At 46.6% G+C, this 6,265-nt stretch overlaps 1 protein-coding gene across 1 annotated transcript in view; it reads left to right on the top strand.

Moving 5' to 3' along the window:
- The window catches only part of LOC144653134 (endothelin-converting enzyme 2-like), a 116,181-nt gene that overhangs the window by 65,930 nt on the left and 43,986 nt on the right, over nucleotides 1-6,265 (top strand). The window lies entirely within an intron of this gene.

Genomic DNA, 6,265 nt, shown 5'->3' with positions numbered 1-6,265 from the left:
CGAGATTCTCCTTGGTGTTATTATCAAGAACGTCAGACTGCTTGTATCCTAACCATCCCAATGAAAAGGTTTAACACTTAACACTTTTTTTTTTTTCAGCCCAAAGGATATCACAAGGTGATTAATGCTTCGCGGACTATATATACAGCGCTGAAAGGGTTGTTTGGCGACTGTAAACAATGCTTTAACTACAAATGTCACATCAGGGAACTGGTACACCCCATCTTCTAATAGATGAATAAAATTAACAGTTTTAGAGCAAACAACAGGTTTGATCGCGATCAAGTACCAGCCCGTCTATTGAGCATGCATATTAGTTGAGAAAAAATTGGTTGCGAATCATTGGATATCAAAATACGATCATATCCTGATTTCTCGTCTATTTCAGAAAATTTGTTCTGTTCGGGGAACTAAGACAATTTTTCCCCCCAAAATAGGTTTGCCTTTGAACAGAGTTTACAGACATTGCGTCTTCATATAACTTGAGGATTATTTGGCACAGTAAGCTGTTATGGAAACAAGCCAAGGGTTTGACACTGCCACTTAACTCGACACCATAGTAAATGCCACACAAAATGCTACATTATTATATCAGCAAACTGCTTACACAGTACACTGGATGGGACTTGAAAAAAGTGCTTCGTCACTGTTCTCGGGTATAAGACGTTCCACAAGGTAGATGATTGTATAATATGTCCGCCTTGGAACTTGAAGGTTATTATGGTTATAAAATACACCCGCCTAAAACTTGAGGGATACTTGAGGGCAAAGATTTGAGAATGCCCGGAACGCCATGTTATGACCCTGTTTACTTAGCTATACTGTCTCTTTACCCGGTCATTTTCCCTGGGCTTACGTCTCTTTAAAACGTTACCCACATAGTTAAGAAGGTAGCACACAATATTTCACAGCTTTCCTACTCACGAAGAAATCTAAAGAAGAAAACCGAGAGGCAAACAAAAGTGGTAGACAAACTTAAGCCCAGGGAAAATGACAACCATAGCCCGCTTAGCGAGCTCAAGGGCAAGTCATGCAAGACAATACGCTTGTGGTGTCATTTCCCAGAACCAAAGTCAGTCGGGACAAGGAAAACGTATCCGGGCAGAACAAAATCCCTCGAGGCAAAAACAAACAGAAACTAGAGGTTAATGACAAGTTTATGATGATTCAATCATTTAAACGCCAAACGGCTATCATCATACGTCACACATGCGACCCAAAAGCTTGTTGGTATATCAAAGCCCCATGTGGCCAGCAGGTCCAACATCTTGGCGGGAAAAGAGGCCGTCCACCTCCACCAACCCCCTCCTACGGAAGTAGGAGAAAAACGCGACCGACCAGCGAAAAGATCTGAAAGAGCATGCGTGATTCGCTTCATTAAGTGATCTCTGAATCGCCCTTGACACTTCCGCTCCCTCTTTGAACGCTAGCTTGAATCCTTAAGAGTCTTTCAACTAGTGATAGGAACCTACTTGATCAAAGTCTATTAATTAGATCCCCAACGGTCTAAAATATTCACCAGGCCCTTCTCGATCGACTTCCGAAATTGGAACCTACGTGGCCTAAAACATCATCATTAGACCCTACTCGATCCAACTCTATTTATTGGATCCTCATCGCTCTTAAATATTCACCAGGTCCGTCTCGCGATCGATCCACTTCCGAGATTGGATCCTGATCAGTCTAGATTTTCACAAGGCCCTTCTCGATCCACTTCCGAGATTGGATCCTACGTGGCCTAACGCGTCATCACTAGACCCTTCTCGATCCACTTCCGAGACTGGATCCTACTCGGTCTAACGCGTCATCACTAGACCCTGCTCGATCATCTTCCAAGATTGGATCCTTATCGGTCTAGATTTCCACAAGGCCCTTCTCGATCCACTTCCGAGACTGGATCCTACGTGGTCTAACGCGTCATCACTAGACCCTTCTCGATCCACTACCAAGATTGGATCCTTATCGGTCTAGATTTCCACAAGGCCCTTCTCGATCCACTTCCGAGACTGGATCCTACGCGGTCTAACGCGTCATCACTAGACCCTACTCGATCCACTTCCAAGATTGGATCCTTATCGGTCTAGATTTCCACAAGGCCCTTCTCGATCCACTTCCTAGATTGGATCCTACGCAGTCTAACTCGTCATCACTAGACCCTACTCGATCCACTTCCGAGATTGGATCCTTATCGGTCTAGATTTTCACAAGGCCCTTCTCGATCCACTTCCGAGAATTGGATCCTACGCGGCCTAACGCGTCCTCACTAGACCCTACTCGATCATCTTCCGAGATTGGATCCTTATCGGTCTAGATTTTCGCAAGGCCCTTCTCGATCCACTTCCGAGAATTGGATCCTACGCGGCCTAACGCGTCCTCACTAGACCCTACTCGATCCACTTCCGAGATTGGATCCTTATCGGTCTAGAATTTTTACAAGGCCCTTCTCGATCCACTTCCAAGATTGGATCCTACGCGGCCTAACGCGTCATCACTAGACCCTACTCGATCCACTTCCAAGATTGGACCCTTATCGGTCTAGATTTTCACAAGGCCCTTCTCGATCCACTTCCGAGATTGGATCCTACGCGGCCTAGAGCATCATGACTCGACCCGACTCGATCATATAACGTTTTGCCTGAAACAAGCAAAACAAAAGAAAAACAAAATTTAACAAAATGGAAATATAAAATTAAATCATGCTGCAAAGTCGTAAAAACACCGCCCATTGTACAGAACGTGCAACACGTGGCCCTGGGGACCCAACACAGGAGTAATTCCCTGAAGACTCAACACAGGAGTAATTAATGCAAAACAAAGAAAAATGGACCACGCTAACAGCAAAATTACAGCCCAAATACGAAAACAAAATTGCCGCCGGTAAAAATAACAGACAACAGTAAATAAAAGCCCAAAGATAACATTTGAAATGTAATGTGGGAACGCGCCACAGGCAAACGAGTGGGCGTGAAAAAACCCTAACCGAGAACTGTACACACCCAAGCAAAAGCCTACAGAGGCGCTCAGCCGAAAAAAATATGACAGTGCAAAAACTACCTCCAAACTTTCCTTTTTCAGAGGCTTGGCGGGTCCTTGGGACGTCAAAGCAGAACTTGTATTGGTATCCAGCAAAGACGGCTGCGAAGCCGAAGAAAGACTTACAACAACCAGAGTTAACGCGTTAACGGCCGACGATACAGGAACCGGTGCAGAGACAAGCTGGAGGAACTTGAGTTGTCACAGATGGCTAAACTAAAAATAGTTGAGGCCGGATCCTGTCGTCCACGCTAGTCGGGAGCAGCATTGAAAACTGCGCTTGGTCTATCCATGGCCAACGTTCGCAACAACTGACAATTCTAATTAATTCCATTTTATTATATCATGCTAATGACGTCACTGGGGATGCTAATGAACTATGAATAGGGTGAGCTCTCTCTTTACAGTGTCTGCCAGTCGTACTGCAAGAAGTGCGGCTTAGAGCTCCAGGCGAGGGATACTAAGTTGTCTTAAGGGGGCTACACGCGTCTTGCTCATCACAAAGGCAACTTCAATCCGACCATCAGGGAACACGTAACGTGCATAGCAGACAGCACCGAACCCCTTTTCAGAAGCGTCTCCAAAGACATGGAGTTCCACTCGTACATCTCGTGGGGCATCGCTACACAGGCATCTCGGCTGCTCAAACACTCTCAAGGCTGTCACGTCGGCGAGCCAGTTCTCCCAAACAACTTGATTACTTTTGTCTAAAGGCTCGTCCCAGCCCCTTTTCTTGCGCCACAGGTCTTGAATCAGGCATTTTGCAGGTAACAGGAAGGGCGCCAAAACTCCGAGCGGGTCAAATACAGATGACACTTGACTTAGAACGCCACGCTTTGTCGGGGCTGACTGGCAGGAACTGACAGCGAATCTGAAGGAATCTGTCTCCGTGTTCCATAGCAAACCCAAGGAGCGCTCGACCGGCAATTCATCCAGGTCCAAGTTCACTGATGGCGACGCCATTTCCTGGGTGGGGATTTGTGATAAGACCTCGCGTGAAGAACTGCTCCACTTAGTTAGCCTAAATCCACCGCGGGCAAGTAAAGCAGTAAGTTCTTTCTGAAGTTGAGTGGCAGAAGTTTCGTCTCGAACAGACTTGAGGAGATCGTCCATGTAGAAGTTTCTTTTAACTGCCTCGATCGTTTCAGGTGAAAACAATGGATTTTCACAGTTGTCATCTGCAGTTTTCCTCAACACATAATTGGCGGTACAAGGAGAATAAGCTGCTCCAAATATTATCACCAGCATTTGGTAGACGTCAGGATCACGGTTTGCCCCAGGTTGCGCCACAGGAATCTCAGGGCAGACTGGTCTTGCTCCATTATTAAATACTGATGGAACATGGACTCTATGTCAGCTGCGATGGCTACACGTTCTTCTCGAAATCGAAGTAACACTCCACACAAATTATTCAGCAAATCTGGTCCCACCAGAAGTTCATCATTCAAAGACACACCATTGTACTTTGCTCTGGCATCCATGACCATCCGTACTTTCCCGGGCTTGTTTGGGTTTAGAACAGGGTGATGTGGTAGAAACCACTGTTTCTTCACAGGAACGGCTGCTTCCTCTGGTGTCAGTTTACGTGCGAAACCTTTCGTTACATAGCCATCAATGATCTCTTTGTACTTGTTTGCAAGGGCGTGGTCACGCTTCAGAACTTTCTCTGTAGAGGTCAGGCGCCTCTCTGCCATGGCTCTGTTGTCTGGAAATTCAACGTCAGGCCTTTTCCACAGCATACCGACTTGGTATCTATCGCCTACGTGCTTAACAGTTTCTTCTAGAGTCTTCAGAGCTTTCTTGTCTTCAAGTGACCTCGGTGTTGTCTGTTCGTACTTAGTACCAAATGAGTCAGTTCTCCGCCAGTTCTGCATTTGCTTGTGCAGGAGGTGTGTATATGTGTGTTATGTGCATAACATGAAGACCCCCTGTCGGGGCAAGGTCTTTAACGGAGCCAGTTAACGTCCATCCAAACGCAGTTCGTACAGCAGCAGGTTGACCAGGCGCACCTCTTCGGACTTCACGTTGCAGTATAGCCTCTAACACGTTGGCACCAAGTAATACGGTCACATACTCAGAGTCGACATCCGGTATTTCTAGGTCGGCTACATGTGGCCAGGTCTGCATCACGGAACGAGTGATCCTTTGTTTCGGTAGGTTCAACTGAGGAACAGTCCAGGCTTCTGGGATCAAGATTGATGTCTCAGCACTGTCATCACTGGCTGCTTTCACGAAAAACGACACCTTCCTGGAGGGCTTGGATACTTCTTTGGAGTTAATGGTCCCAAGGGTTAGCACTTCTTTCGATCCCTCAAGACCCACTTAATCAGTAAACTTCTCAAGTATGTGTGTGGCTTGACTTCCAGAATCAAGTAGAGCATAGGTGTGTACAATTTCCCCTTTAGGCGTTTCCACAAGAAGAGGCACTATCTGCAATAGGACTGTGGGACTGCTGCATCCTACAACGGCCGTACCCACAAACACTGGCGCAGCTCCATGGATCAAGGGATGGTGTCCACTCCACAACCCCTTCTCACACTGCACTCTTTAGCACGGTGCTCACTAGAACTTAAACATCGGAAACACAAGTTCTTCTCCTTAGCACATTGGGCACACTGATCCACGTTCAGTCTCTTAAAATCAGGGCAATCTTCTACTTTATGGGCCTGCGAGCAAACTGGGCAGTTAACCGGAGTTCTTGCAGGTTCGCGATTTCCATCCACTCTGGTTGTTAGGGTTGAGAATTCAGCTCCTCTGGCATCGCTTCTAGGTGGACGATACCGGTTGTTTCGTCTCCTATTCCCCTCTGGCGGTGTCACCTTTGATTGGCAGCTGTTCAGTGTCTGGTCTGATATCAACGATTTAGCACGCACTCGCTCCCGTCACCACTTGTCAAGGTCTGCCAATGTTGCTGTTTTGGGCAGCGTTTCAACCCTTTTCTCTCCCCAACGAGTTTTCAGCGTTTCAGGTAACTTCTGGACTGCTCGCCTAAGGTTGTCCGTTGCAGCAAGATCATGTTCGTAGCTTACACTCTTCAGGGTGGAAACAGCAACATGTAGCGTGTTGTAGAACGACCGCAGCTGGGCAAAGTTATCTTCACAGACTTCAGGATGATCAACGATGGTCTTCAAATATGCACCAGCCACTGATTCCTCACTGCCAAATTGTTCTTCTAATTCCTTCAGTGCTTCTCGATACAAATGCCCATGAGTAAGCATTCCACCAACAGCCT

Source organism: Oculina patagonica, chromosome 5, assembly GCF_052425735.1.
Source record: "Oculina patagonica isolate OP01 chromosome 5, crgOcupat, whole genome shotgun sequence".
Lineage (NCBI taxonomy): Eukaryota > Metazoa > Cnidaria > Anthozoa > Scleractinia > Oculinidae > Oculina > Oculina patagonica.
This window is presented reverse-complemented; position numbering and strand designations above follow the sequence as displayed.